Source organism: Mesitornis unicolor, unplaced genomic scaffold (genome assembly GCF_000695765.1).
Source record: "Mesitornis unicolor isolate BGI_N332 unplaced genomic scaffold, ASM69576v1 scaffold9792, whole genome shotgun sequence".
NCBI lineage: Eukaryota > Metazoa > Chordata > Aves > Mesitornithiformes > Mesitornithidae > Mesitornis > Mesitornis unicolor.
Genome location: NW_010171267.1, coordinates 38,800 through 54,736, shown reverse-complemented (window position 1 = coordinate 54,736; position 15,937 = coordinate 38,800).

The window sequence follows — 15,937 nt, the reverse complement described above, 5'->3', positions numbered from 1 at the left end:
AAATTGCCTTGAAGGAGTCCAAGATTTACATATTGAATGGAAAAAGTGCAAGATCTTAAATTCTGGCAGCTAATTCCTAAGCAGTACCTGAATATTGGAGTGATTCAATCAATCTTTGCGCAAGGGCCCTTACTCCTGCTGACTACCATTACGTTACTGTATGTGTTAAACCGTTTGTGGTCAGCCAAAATGTAAGGCAAAAATATACTTGATTTTAAACTCACAGTGATTGGCTGTAGTGGACTTTGCACTAGTTTAACTCCACCAATTGGTGAATAAGACAATTTATTAGAGTCAAGCAAAAACCCAGCGTGTTTATGGTCTGCTGGTGTAGCAAGACGAGCTCCTAGGCTCTTGGTCATGATGGACCAGTGTTACTTCCTTAAAAATTCCCTGGTGAGGGAAGCAGCTGTGTTTATGGATTAGGAGATTTGACAGCAACAGTTGTGGCAGTGAATCTTTCAAGGTTGGTTTTATACGAATCCAAAATAAACAGGGTTGGTTTCCACTAGGCTTTTGTATCTCTTTTATTCCTTCTTTTTCAAGACCCTGTGGTGACACCTTCAAAACTTCATGCATTAGAAATAAAGAACAGTTTTGGTTTCAATCACAGGCTGAACACGTCAGTCTGTCATCCTTGAGGATAGTTTCCTAAATAAAAAAATATAGATTTTAACTTGATAGATAAATCTTAGTGAAACTGATGTTCACTGATGTGGAGTTGTGTTCTTTAGTGATTCAACAGCAAAATCGCCTTTTGTTAGCTCCTTCCAGAATGTCTCTAGGTTAATCTATATAATACACTATGTAAATGTGATTTCTTTTACATTTTTATGAGAATGGTTTCTGTAGCAACACAGAACCATATGTTTCATTAAAAAAATAGAAGGAAAATTAGTTTTGTTCCTTGCTTGGTAACGAAGTTCATTTAGTTTACAGCAAACAGCAGAAATGAGAAGTTACCTAGAAACAGTGCAGGAGATGCATTCATATTTAAATGTAATTTAATCAAGAACATGATTAATAATCAAAAAAATGTATTTCATTGTATCTAAGGTAAAATTACATGAACAACACCCAGCCCAAGTACAAATATGCTCCTTGAAGCAGCAGTCAGAGCTGTACTTCACCTACTGTGTGAAATTTCGTGTGGTAGAGCGGAAGAATTTTATGTTTAGTTTGATTAAATGATTGCTCTTTGAATCTTTTGCTCTGCTTTCGCTGTGGTGCTTAACAAAACATTTCTACTCATAGATATTCATCTTAATATTTCTGTTCCCAGTCTCTAGAGTCTTCTAGGTTATACTACAGATAATAGTTTTACAAGCTGTCACACGTTCCCTATGATAACTGCCCGAAACTTCCCATATTGCACGTTCAGATGTGTTTATTTATTTACAAATGTTTGGTCTTGTGTGAGTCAACCCTTTCTTTTTATTTTCCAGTTAGAGACGTACAAATTCCTACTGACTGTGCATTGTTCTGAATACAGAGAAATTAAACTGCATGCTCAAAGTCTGTGTTGAGTGGTTTTCAACGTGTCTAGAAGTGTTCCTTAACAGTCACGTTGGAGAATTTTGGCATTTTTTAAGAGCTTTACTTTTCATAATTAAAGAAAACTCAGCTAAGAGGTGTTTGTTAAGAAGCTGACTTGGGAAAAAAAATCGACTTTTTTTGTTTTTTTAAGTTTTTATCAGTAGTAGCCTACTGAGATAACTGCTGTAAAAATGTAATATGGAATTATACGTTGTTAAGGAAGACATCCTTGCTAAATAACTTATTTTTTAAAATACAGCCTGAAGTCCGTGTACTTTCATGTTAATTAATACATTCATTCCTTAATAGAAATCTCTTGTCGTGCGCCTCTGTTGCTTGTGCCAGAATGAGTTGAAAACTTAATGTCACTTTGTGTTTCAGACACAACACCTTCTCCTTGGCACCTGCTGTTCTCTTCTGCCAATTGCCACTTACTGCTGGGAATGTAGATACATATTTTTATCAGCTTCTTTTCTTCTATACCTCTAAGACTTTTATTCGTTTTCACTGCCAGTTGGGGTTATTTTCCCTCAAATTTGTAATTTTGTTCTTCTCTGTATGGATAAGGTTAATCCAAAGTTACTGTTACCATGTTACTATGCAGAGAATCGATGCTGATCGTGGTAATGGCAACAGACAGTGGGTTAAGGGCTGTTTCATTTGCAGCAGGAGCAAAAAACAAGCTGATCTCTTCACTATGGGGGGAAAAACACAACCCCAAATTCAGTTATCAGGTAGGCAGACAAATGCCTAGTTCTGTGGTGATTAGAAAGGTTTAGGGACCATATGCAGCGGGATAATTAGATGTATTACTCACGGCTTTGTTGAAACAAGCAATGAAGAAATTGTTGATGTCTGCTCAACTCGATCGATCTGTGGAACGAGTGGGACAGAAGCGGCTGTTAGATCTGCGTGGGATGGTGTTCCTGCTCCCTGTTCTTCTGAAAAATATCAAGATCAGCAGGAGGAATACAGGAATGCTTTGTGTTCCTGACACATCCTGGGAGAAAGCCAGTACTTCTAGTTTGACCGAAGGGGTTTTTCTGGAAACATTCTCTTTTGCCATATCTGTCATGGCTCTGAATGGACTATCTGAATTAGCGAGCTCTATTGCCAGGTCCATAGCATAATGATGAAATTATAAAAGAAAATTAAGATGTCTGGGTGCCAGCATAGCACAGCACCCATTTAATGCATGGAATATGCTCTACTCAAGAGTAATGTCCTCCTCTGCCCAAATGGATAAGGTGGTTGTTCTCTAGGGACAGATACACCATATATTAGACCATCACAAGACACCTTTGAATCTCATTTCAGTTGAATAGTAATAAGTTGGAATAGTAATGAGTTGAAAGCTTAGTCGGTTGCTATTAAAAATAAGAAACAAAGCAAACTTTCAACAGATTCCTTTGAGTCTCTCACACAAATTGTTTGTAATAACACGTTGGATTCTGCTGGTTTTTCCCTGTAGTGCTGTACAAAAAGGTACACAGTAGAGAAACTCAATGCTTTTTCAAGGGAACAGATCTTGACTGTTGACGAAATACAGGCTTTACCTTCCCTGTACGATGTACAATGTACAGGGGATAGGTGGACTACAAATCTGGTCAAAAACTGGCCAGACTTCTGGATTTCAAGAATAGTGGTCAAAGATTGATGGCCAGAAACTGCCAGGGGCAGTCTGCAGGGCTTAGTGTCAAGCTGCTGTTGTTGAATGTCTTGTCATTGGTTGGGGCAACGAGGTGAAATGCAGCTGCAATAAAAGTCCAGACAACACCGGTTTGGGAGGAAGGTCGATATGCTCAGAAGATACAGGTTGCCATGAGGAGTATCTCAACAGGCTGAGGAAATGGGCTGACAGAAACCTAATGAGGCGCAATAAAAGCCCATGCGAAGTCCTGCGGTGGGATGGAGTAACCAGACGGTAAGGGCTGGGGATGGGCTTTTTTGAGCTGCTCTGTGGAAAAGGCTGTGAGAGTCCTGGTGGACAACAAATTGAACATGAAACTGGAATGCAACATTGTGGAGAAAGAAGGCCAAACTCATCCTGAGCTGTTTTGGAGGTTTTAGGCTTTTTTGAGCTGCTTTGTGGAAAAGGCCGTGAGAGTCCTGGTGGACAACAAATTGAACATGAAACTGGAGTGCAACATTGTGGGAAAGAAGGCCAAACTCTCCTGAGCTGTTTTGGTGGTTTTAGGGTAAGTATGAACAGAGGTCAAGGGAAGTGATTTATAGGACTTTATAATTTCAAAAATTTAAATTTTAAAGATTTAAAGGACCTTACAGTGACCTTCCAGGACCTGAAAGGTGCCCATAAGAAATCTGGGGAAGAGCTGTTCACTGGGGCATGGATCGATAGGACAAGGGGGAATGGTTTTAAACTGGAAAAGGGCAGATTTAGGTTGGCTATGAGGAAAAAGCTCTTCCCCATGAGGTGGTCGATCAGTGGCACAGGTTGCCCAGAGGTGGTGCAGGCCCCATCCCTGGAGATATTCAAGGCCAGGCTTGATGGGGCTGTGAGCAACCTGATCTGGTACCAATGTCCCTGCAGACTGCAGGGTTGGACTGGATCAACTTTAAGTGTCTGTCCCAACCCTACACATTCTGTGACTCTATGATTGTTCCCCTGCCATCAGTAGTTGTAGGACCAGACCTGCAGCACTGAGTCCTATTTGGGGTCACGAATAAATAAGCCATTGCTGTACTGGAATGAGTCCTTATCTGATGTCAAAGTTGACCCTGCTTTGATGAGGATCTGGGCTAAAGACCTCCTGAGGTCCCTTCCAGCCAAAATTAACTTACGATGATGTCTATAGCAACAGGGTTGTTCAATTTTAAGTTGGCGATTGGAGAGTTTATACAGTGGGTGAAATGTGTAAAATAAGCAGCCTAAAAAAGCAGCATTCAGGGAATATGCTTTTCTGTCTTTTTTCAGTGAGAATTTATAGGTGCTCTGTGTTTACAGTCTCTGCAGTGTTTTCTTCGCTGTTTAATGTCAGCACGACTGCAGTTGACTGGTGGAGGGGTGGCGATTGATGCTGCTGTGCGATTCTCTCTAGACCCCGTTTGAAATTATTTCAGGACTGAAATAATTTGCAAACTGAAATGGAAACACTGATACAGTTATTTCCTTCTACCTGTGGACTTGCACCTCTTCTGGAGGTTGCCATCATGATGAAATGGGTGGCTGAAGGTGAAATGTTCCAGCAGCTTGAAAATTCATGCTCGGAAATGGTATTTTGTTCAAACTCTGTAATTCAGGTCATACTTCAAACTGGATACCTGAGTGTGTGCTTATTGGTTGAGGAAGGGTAAAAAATGGTGGGGAAAAAGAATAAAAGGTATAATAGGCTGGTCCTGGTCTCATCTGGTCTGTCACAGATGAAACTATTTTGTAGAATTATGATTTCATTTAAATGAACTTGTTTTGGATAAGGATTGAAATAATATGGTAAGAATATTGCCTTTAACCTGTCCACATTTTGCTTTAAAGACATGTATGGACATGTTACAGACATGTACAATGTACAACCTTCTTGGAAAAAAAAAATAAATCATTTTCTTGGTAGTCATTTTAAATAATTTTCTTCATTTTCTCCAGTTGTTTGTTATTGTTTAAAAAATTGACTCGAAGAGTAAGTTAATGTCATTATTTTTCACACTATTGGAACTAGAACCCCTAGAAAATGAAGTAATATCCATTTTGGGGGGGGATTTTGATTTAATCTGTTGTATAAATAAGAGTGGAAGATTGTTTGCTTCTGTTTTCTGCTGTGCTCTATGGGAAAGGTTTTCATTAAAAAAACGATCTATTACTTGTTACAGAGAAACTAGCGCAGTAACTCGCTGCATATGTCTGGAGTATTTCACATCCTTCACTTCCAGTACTTTACATGAACTGAAACCGAAACTCCTGGGAATCTTTTTCCTTAGGTTTTTAGTGATGTGTAAGATTGTTTCAAATGCTGTTTTGGAGAGTTCACAAGCAATAACATCACCTCAGGGGAGCCGAGGCTCCATCAGCAGCCAACAAAGGGCACTCCCAGGAGCTCCAGCTTCTCCTCTTTGGTGAAGCCTGGGGAGCTCAGCTTGCTGTGATAGAGTTCAACAGTGTCCTCCCTGCCCTGACAGCTGCCTGCTGTCTTAGCTTAGTATCCACTTAAGGATTACTTAAATAGTCTTGTGTTTGCCCAGGGAAGCTGTGGGTGCCTCCTCCCTGGCAGTGCCCAAGGCCAGGTTGGATGGGGCTTGGAGCAGCCTGGGCTGGTGGAGGTGTCCCTGCCCATGGGAGGTTGGATCAGGTCATCTTTAAGGTCTCTTGCAACCCAAACCATTCTATAATTCTATTAAATAAAACATTTTATTTTCTTTCCTCAACATACATAACCCCAGGACCTTTTAGAAAAAGCTGTAGCACCTTGCTAAGGAAACGACCATCCCTCTTTCCTGCAACCGTTGTCTGCTTTGTGGTTGTGTTCCTTTGAGGACTAAATCTTAAATAACGCTGCCTTTAAGATTGTCAACAGATTTTGAAACCCAAACGAAGTGTCAGGAAATTGGTGCATTAAATATCAACTGAGAATGTTGCTTTGTAAAGTTTCTGCTGCTTATAGTAACAGGTCTCATCCAGATCCACTCTAACAGTACCAAGTACACAAAGCACAGGATTTCACAAGTAGGGTATTTTGCTGTTACTCTAGTGTGGTGTGCCCTCATGTGGTTAAAGGAAATATCTTCCTTTGAAATTATTAGTTCTACTGAAAAAAAATTAGGAGGAATAAAGACTATTTGCTAAATGGGACATACTTTGGCACCAAGTAGATTTTTGGTATTTTGTTGTTGTTGCTATTGTACAGCTCTCAGATGACTTGGTACTTGGAGATGAGCACATATATCCCAACTTTTGATTCTGATTCAACACCAGATCCATATTTTACTTGTCTTGGGTTGTTTGTTTTTTGAGATTTTAAGGATCTTAATCAATATTTAGGACAAAGAGGCTTCATTTCCAGTTGGTTAATACTGAGAACTCATAGGATAGAAACTTACTTGTTCATTTTTCTTCTGCATAATATATAATACTAGGAGTCTTTTATTTTTATACCATCTGAGTACCACAAGACCTAATTTTGTGGTGATAATAAATAGCGAGCTACTCTACATATGTCACACGTTTTGCATTTGTAAGCTTGGCTATTGGTGTTCTGTGTTCAGTTTTGGAAGGAATTAGAATTAATGAGCTTTTATATTTTTTATTTCTCATAATTCACATAGATTTCTAGCAGCTTTTCTTGAGGGCTTCATATCCTTACAGCAAATTGCATATGATAATGACTTTTCATATACTTATGAAAGTAGCGTAAGAAATTTTTGCCCCAAATTAAAAAATTGGTAAAATTGGAGAAAACCGGGAAAATGCACTTGTGGCATCAGTGGCATTTACTGCTTTGGTTAATGGGGAAAACAACAGATGTGAGCAGGGGGTTTAATAACTTATTAACTGTGAGAAGTGAAATAAAGTTATCGAATGCAAAAAAATCACTTCATCCTCAATTATCACAGAATCCCAGACTGTTAGGGATTGGAAGGGACCTCCAAAGCTCATCCAGTCCAATCCCCCTGCCGGAGCAGGAACACCCACATGAGGTTACACAGGAAGGCGTCCAGGCGGGTTTTGAATGTCTGCAGAGAAGGAGACTCCACAACCTCTCTGGGCAGCCTGGGCCAGTGCTCTGTCACCCTCACTGAGAAGAATTATTGCTCAGTTGTTGCTAAAATCACTGGACGCAGCACTGAAAGTTAATATTTCTGTCTGCTTTGAGGTCACCACTTTTTAATGTAACTGCTTAATGAGGAGAGTGATCATGATGAGGGTATTTAATTGTTTTTTTTCCTCTTTGTTAACATAACAAGTAGTGGGAAATTCCACAGAGAATTAATACTTGCTGAAGAACTTTCAAAGTGCCCTATATAATATTCATCCACGCTGGCTAGGATATAAGCCTCTTCCCATCGTGTGAACACTGATAAGAAGAATATAAATGAACAGCAACGGTGTTGCTATCTCTATATTACATCCTAAAAGTACATCACGTAGACAGAATGGAAATATGCAGATTTGCTCAGGAATCTGTATTTGGCAGTGGGAACGTGACTCAGAGCAGCTCGCTGTCCTCCAGCTACATTGGATGGAAATATTCTGGCTGTAACCAGGGTTGCGGCGTTATCTGTCTGCTTTGCATCCAAAAGGAAGGTGTGGCACTGGCAGGTTGTAACATCCTCGCTGATAATTTCAACATTAGAGAGAATAGGCTGCTTATTTATTAATTCTTGAACCAGCAGGTGTTTGCAAACACTGAATTGAACCGGAATAAGTACTGGGTTAAAACACTGGCATTTGCTGTGGATACCAAATGTTACATTTCTCAGTGAAAATTCAAATATCCATGTACGATACAAAAGAGAAGCATCTCAGTTTTATGCATTAGGTAGACAGCTTGTGCTAATTGTGCAGAGATAATAACAAGAGTTAATTAAGTAAGCTGTTAAGAGAAAACTGTTATGATTTATGGGCTGAGGACAGTGGCAAATTCTTTAAGTTTATAAAGAAAATTGAAGAACAATATTATCAAAAAAAGGAGTTATATTAGGTCGAGAGAGGTTCTCCTCCCTCTGTACTCTGTCCTGGTGAGACCGCATCTGGAATATTGTGTCCAGTTCTGGGCCCCTCAGTTCAAGAAAGACAGGGAACTTCTGGAGAGAGTCCAGCATAGGGCTACAAAGATGACTGAGGGAGTCGAGCATCTCCCTTATGTGGAAAGGCTGAGGGAGCTGGGTCTCTTTAGTTTGCAGAAGAGGAGACTGAGGGGAGACCTCATTCATGTTTATAAATTTATAAAAGGTGAGTGTCACGAGGATGGAGCCAGGCTCTTCTCGGTGACAAACAATGATAAGACAAGGGGTAATGGACATAAACTGGAACACAGGAGGTTCCACTGAAATTGGAGAAGAAACTTCTTCTCAGTGAGGGTGCCAGAGCACTGGACCAGGCTGCCCAGAGAGGTTGTGGAGTCTCCTTCTCTGCAGACATTCAAAACCCACCTGGACGCCTTCCTGTGTAACCTCATCTGGGTGTTCCTGCTCCGGCAGGGGGATTGGACTGGATGAGCTTTTGAGGTCCCTTCCAATCCCTAACGGTCTGGGATTCTGGGATTCTGTGATATTAAGGACTCAATTGTGCCTAGCAGAACGTCTGTGTTGCAGTGACATTGGTGTAATAAGAGTAAAACCCCAGTTTTTTAAGGAGTGCTAGAGAATAACCGCAGATAGAGGAAAAAAATCCCCAAGTTAGCTGCTTCTCTGTTTTACATGTGAATGGAGAAGTAGTTTGTTGAAGGTATTTTCTACTGTATTTTGTACAATTGTATCTCATAGTTGGATTAGGATTACCTCATGAGCTACTGTGAGAGCCAGACCAGAGGTGCAGAGAGGGAATAAAAATAAAGGAAACAGTCTGAGGTGTTTTTAATCCGTTTCTGGATGGTCCAAGGGAAGACTGTCACAAGCACAGTAAAGTTTGTTCTCTACCTTATTTTGAACAAGGAATTGAATCTGATCTTCCTGTCAGCCATGCCGGTCTTTCTCTCCCAAAATATTTTGAAAGGTCTCTGTTTCATTTTGCTGCCAAAGGAAACAAGAATCATTGATCACAGCATGGTTTGGGTTGAAGGGACCTTAAAGCCCCCCCAGTCCAACCCCCCATGGGCAGAGACACGTCCACCAGTCCAGGCTGCTCCAAGCCCCGTCCAACCTGGCCTTGGGCACTGCCACGGAGGGGGCACCCACAGAGAAAGAAAAGAAAACCCAACCTTGAGACAGTTTGGAAAATGAAGTTCTTATTTTCCAGACAGTTCTAGTGATTTGTTTTTTCCCTTTGATGAAACAGACTTCTTTTGCAAACAGGAGGATTTTGAAAAACAACTCTCAAAGGGTTCCCATTAGTATACCCAGTGAGGCAGTAAGGTAGTGCATTCGCCTGGAAGGGTGGCCTTATATCTAGAAGGAAAAGGGCCCTTACACTAAAACGGCAGGGCTGTCTTTTTTTCAGGTCATTGAGTGTTTCCAGCAGCTTGGTGATATAGGAGTGTATGAGAAGAGTGGAATAACTTGTAGCTCTTTACATTCAAGAAATAACACTGGGAAGAACAAGTAACATTTTCTTGAAAATAGAGGGGATATAGAGGACAATAGTGAAATTTCTTGCAAATAATTAATGATCTTTCAGAGAAACATTTTTACGTTGATTTCACTTGTTGCAGCCAAAGCAAAGTATTTGTGTCAATTATTTTCATATGGTACATGTTTGCGTAACCATGTTTGACTTGTGGGCTTTTGTTTATTACAAACAAGCAAACAGACAAATGCTGTCTGCCCTCTGATAAACCCCAGCAGCCTCTCTCATTGATATTTAAAAATCACTGAAACATGGTTTGGGTTGGAAGGGACCTCAAAGCCCCCCCAGTCCAACCCCCATGGGCAGGGACACCTCCACCAGCCCAGGCTGCTCCAAGCCCCGGCCAACCTGGCCTTGGGCACTGCCAGGGAGGGGGCACCCACAGCTTCTCTGGGCAACCTGGGCCAGGGCCTCACCACCTCACAGGGAGGAATTTCTTCCTCATATCCAGTCTAAATCTCCCCTCTTCCAGTTTAAAATCATTCCCTCTTGTCCTATCACTACATGCCATAGTAAAAAGTCTCCCTCTGTCATTCTTACAAGCCCTCTTTAAGTATTGAAAGGATAAAAACTCAATTTCCCTAAGCCTTTCTCCATAGGGAAGGTTTTTCCATCTTCATGGTACTCCTGTGGCCCAGCTCTAACAGGTCCAGGTCTGACTTGTGCTGGATGCAGCACTCCAGGTAGGGTCTCACAGGAGCCAAGCAGAATCACGTCCCTTGACCTGCTGGCTGTACTTTTGATGTGATCCAGGACATGGTTGGCTTTCTATGTTGCAAACACACATTGCTGGCTTATATCTAATTTTTCATCCACCAGTATCCTCAAGTCCTTCTCTGCAGAGCTGCTCTCAACCCTTTCATCACCCTGTCTGAACTGAAAGAATAATAAGGCATCAGGCCTAGGGGAGTCATCAGTGACAAAAATTGCCGATATAAATATATTTTGTAACGTGTTTATGGAAAATCTTGAGGAAGTAATGCAATTCAAGCAGATATTGGGAAAAGAAATGGGAAGGAAGTATTATAATTCTTAAACTTTTGGCCCATGCATTTCAGCAATTTGTAGGGAAGGCAGTTTTAATTCACAGAGCCAAGAATGTTTTTGCATGAGCCGTAGCTGCTGACTTGGGATTAATTTTAACGAGTCTGTGATCTACCTCTGTCCCCTTTCCCTTCGGGCATCCCCGCCCGCACACGACCTCTGCAAGAGGGAAATCCAGGCTAAACGAATCTTCTCTTTTTAGCAAAGACATCCTCACCTTCCTTTTGTGCTGCTGGAGCTATGAGAGGAAGACTTAATTCGGGATGGGACTGAACTATTAATTAGCGAACTTCTGTTTTTCCAACAGAGATCTGTGCTAGAACTGTGTGATGCTTCTTTAATAAAATAAGAGCAAGGCTCCCTAGTGTGATCACAAAGCCAGGATCTTTATAGGGCTGCCAAATGAGCTTATAGCAATTATCATGTGATATATTTGATAATTATACAGAATTTTGGGTGAGGCCTGCATGAATTGGCAACAGAAGCTGATAGAGACATTCTTTCCTTTGTACCAGCATAGGTGGGATAAGATATTTAAAATAAACCAGTTAGCTTTAAAGACCTGCCAGAAAACTGAGCTAGGTTCTTGTGGGGTTTATTTTTGTGTTTTGTAACTAATACACCACGGATTTTTCTGTTACTGGTATGAGAAGTCTCACTGATATAAGAAGTCCTCCTCCCCTCTTTCTCTCTCTCAGTATGTCTGACTTTTCTGAATGGTACTTCTAATTTTGGATGAGTCTGCTTTCTTAGCATTTCAAACTGGTAATTTGATGTAATTTAAAAGACGCTTTTCTTCCTGCAAGGGCTGCATATTTTGCAGAACCCAACCCATCAGTGCAAAGATTGGAAGCCAGAGTTGCCCTTTCCCAACCAGTCGTATGAATCTTCTGTTTGTCACTGTGTGATGGTTCAGGGTCCAGTTTACGTGCAGTTCATTGGTTACAATACTTCCTTGGGAAGTGGGAGATCCCTTTCGCATCAGGAGGGCCCAAACTTCTACTTTCCTTTGCTCTTTTTATTAGGCCACCATATTAAAGTTTACAGAATGTTTATGGGCACCTTGAATAAAATCTGCTTTATAAATGAAAATCATTGGACTTGTAAAGATCATTGCATGAGTTTTTCCTTATATCTCATTTGAAGCTCTCTTGTTTCAACTCGTGCTTGTCTTGCTTGTGTTGGAGACTCCCCAAACTGGACAGGATATTCAAGATGTACCAGTGCACACTGCTGACAAGTTGTTGTATGTGAAGGTCCCTCAGGTCCCTTGAAGGTGATCTGTTCCCCAGCCAGTTGGTCCCTCCCCAGTTTTCTTGCCACAGGTTCCTCCTTTACTGGTGCGGAATGTTGCATTTGTCCATGTCGACTTTTAGGGTTCCTCTGAATGACAACCCTGCCCTGAATCACATCGACCAAGCATAGTGGCCTCAGGTTGCGCCAGGGGAGGGTTAAATTGGATATTAGGAAACATTTCTTTACTGAAAGGGTTGTCAAGTGCTGGCAGGGGCTGCCCAGGGCAGTGGTGGAGTCCCTATCTCTGGAGGGGTTCAAGAAGCACCTAGATGTGGCACTTGGGGACGTGGTTTAGTGGCCATGGTGGGGTTGGGTTGACACTGGACTTGGTGATCTTAGAGGTATCTGCCAACCCTAATGATTCTGTGATTCTGTGACTGATCTCCCCAATCCATCATGCGCAACTTCACAAGATTACACGCCATTGCTGGCACCAGGTCATATCAGTGCCTAATACGGAGATCAAGTCATCTAAAAATTAAGTGCAGAGAAACAGAAAACATAAAGCTCACTATAAAATTCTTTCAGTAGTACTGTAAGTCCATGATAATTTTCTGTGACTCAGTGCATAAGGAAGGTGACCATCAAGAAGGTGCTCAGCTTTCTAGGCATCGCAGTAACAATTCTGGTATGGATTTCTAGCTCATGATACAAGACTATGACATTGTCTTGTGTTCTTTGGAAAATGTTTACATTTTGGAAAGACTCTGTATGTCTCTTCTCAATGCTTTCTTGTCTACATATGCATAGTCCTGAGACTACTACATATTCAGCGTCCTGAGACTTTCTCATTCATTCAGAAACTGTACTATTAAAAACTTGTAAAAGTTTTTAGGCTTTCTGCTAAACTCATAAGTTAACATGATCTAGTTTTGATATGCAAATTAGTTTTTGAAACCACACATTGGGAGTAGTCCGTGTTGGGCTGCATCGTTCTGTTTGTTTTTACTGCTACATAAATTCAGAACCTGGGTATTTTTTTGAAGGACGTGTTATTTACCTGTGCGAATTATTCTATGTGGCAGAGGTTTCAACTTATACTTTTGTTAAAAATAGCTGAAAGATGCTTATGTTCAATTAAATCTGGGTGCAGAGTGTGTTTTCTTCTTCTTTTCTTAAGGAAACTAAGCTCTGGTGTTTGCTTCTAGACTGACTCTGAAATGAATCAACAGTATTATTGTGATCTAATTAGTTTGGGACCGTGATTCAGCAAAACCAATACTTTTATCACAGAATCCCAGAATCCCAGACCATTAGGGATTGGAAGGGACCTCCAAAGCTCATCCAGTCCAATCCCCCTGCCGGAGCAGGAACACCCAGATGAGGCTGCACAGGAAGGCGTCCAGGCGGGTTTTGAATGTCTGCAGAGAAGGAGACTCCACAGCCTCTCTGGGCAGCCTGGGCCAGTGCTCTGGCACCCTCACTGAGAAGAAGTTTCTTCTCAAACTTTATCTGTTAAGTTCATTTAAGTGGATGGGATATTGAATAATTTTCCAAGCAAATTGAAGTGTCTGGCATAGAGAAAAGAAATTAAATGATAAATAGGTGATATGATGTGTACAAGGTCTGATACTTGGGTGACAATGCTGGGACCAGAAGAGATGTCTTCTCTCTGCTGGCCTCATCCATGGGACGTGTTAGAGCAGGCGATGCTAGGATGTTCCACTGATGAACACTGAAGGTTATATTGCTCTTCCTCTTCTTTGTAGTTTCTATTAAGAAATACTTTTGCATTAATCTACATCAGCCTTTTCTTTCATCTTAGAGATTTTGTTTTTTTATTTTTTCCCTAAGAAATCTGTTTTCACAGAAAATGTTAGGTTTATCTTAAAGTTCCTAAAATAGAAGTTGATTTTATTTTCAAAATAGTGATGAGAAAAATGTTCCTGCCGGTGTTTCCTAACTTAGAGTTTAAGAAAAAAATAAATTTTTCTGGTCACCAGTCATTATAATCATTGAAGTGGATTGTATCAACAAAATCAGGAAATACACTGTCTCCATTGGCTCTTAAATCAGTTCCAAATATGTAGAAACAAGAAAGCAGGCTACTAGGGTTTCATATAAGCCCGTGAATATTTCCAGATGGAAGTTGTGTCCCCAATACGGCCTAATTATTGTACTCATCTCAGGTTGCAGAACTAAATTAAAAATATCTACATACTGGGCAAAAAGAACAACCAATATTAGTAACCAATGTAGTTATAAGAGGCATTAATTCACTTTCTTCCTATTGTATTCAATGAGAATTAAATAGATATAAAACTTATCTGAGAGTCGAGTTAGACTCCAGATTCGTCCTTTGTTTTTATATGAATGATCAAGTGCCAGGTCGCCACTCTGTGAGTGGAATAAAAGGAAAAAATAATCTTAACATCTGAATGCTGCTGTTTAGATAGCAGTGACACCCCTCAGTTCAAGAAGGACAGGAACTGCTGGAGAGAGTCCAGCGTAGGGCTACAAAGATGATCAAGGGAGTGGAGCATCTCCCTTATGAGGAGCGGCTGAGGGAGCTGGGTCTCTTTAGTTTGCAGAAGAGGAGACTGAGGGGAGACCTCATTCATGGTTATAAGATTTAAAGGGTGAGTGTCACGAGGATGGAGCCAGGCTCTTCTCGGCGACAAACAATGATAAGACAAGGGGTAACGGACACAAACTGGAACACAGGAGGTTCCACTTCAATTGGAGAAGAAACTTCTTCTCAGTGAGGGTGACAGAGCACTGGACCAGGCTGCCCAGAGAGGTTGTGGAGTCTCCTTCTCTGCAGACATTCAAACCCCACCTGGACGCCTTCCTGTGTAACCTCATCTGGGTGTTCCTGCTCCGGCAGGGGGATTGGACTGGATGAGCTTTTGACGTCCCTTCCAATCCCTAACGGTCTGGGATTCTGGGATTCTGTGTGGCACGTTACTATTCATGTCTTTCTTATTTGTAGATCTCCATTATTTAAAATGTATGAGCCTTTGCTTCAAATGTCCAAATCCTTGAGGTACGTTGGCAATGTCTCAAGCACCACTTGTGAACTTCTTGTGCTCTCTTGCTAGCACATGTCCTATATGATATCATTATTATATTCGAGTTGGATCTCTTGACATGCCAGAGTCTTTTCATGGTTGTGTTTTTGTATTTTTTTAATGCTAGAAACAAAACAAAATAATGAAGAAAAACAGCAGCAAAGCTTTTATGAGGGAGTTGCCATCAAGAAGAGTGCACCATGATTTCTTTTTGACAGTGATTTACTTTGGGGATGCTGTTTTCTCTGTGTCTGTTATAAGAAGTGATAGCAAAGGTCTTTTCAGTTCAATTTGGGATTTCTTATGTGTTGTGCTGTATCTGGACTCACAGCAGCTCAGTGCATTAACAAAGGTTTTATGCCAGTGCTGGTGCCCCTCCTGTGCATATGCATGTGGTGTTTTCAAGCCCTGATCATACTTTTTGTTTCCTTTTCTTTCCCATCTTCCATAGTCTATAGTTTTTTAGATATGATTTGAGAAAAAAAAACCCCAAGACTATGTCAAAGAGCAAAAAGAAGCAGCTCAGAGAGTATGACACAAGGCTCCTTGGTTACAGCTGTACTAAACACCTTGTCACGCTCCTTGTAATTGGGGTGAGACGACAGGGAATTTTTATATTGGAGATCTTTTGCTTTGTAGTGCGCTGTCTTTATTGCAAAGGTTTTCATTTTGTTACAGTACCTTTCTGGTTTAGTACTTAGGACTTGGATCACTTCAACTGCTCTGGTCTGTGGCCTGGTTGGGGTGAATTGCATCCCTGAGCGTTATGGATCCATCGTGAGCTTTTCAACACCTGAGGATATCTGAATCATTTTCC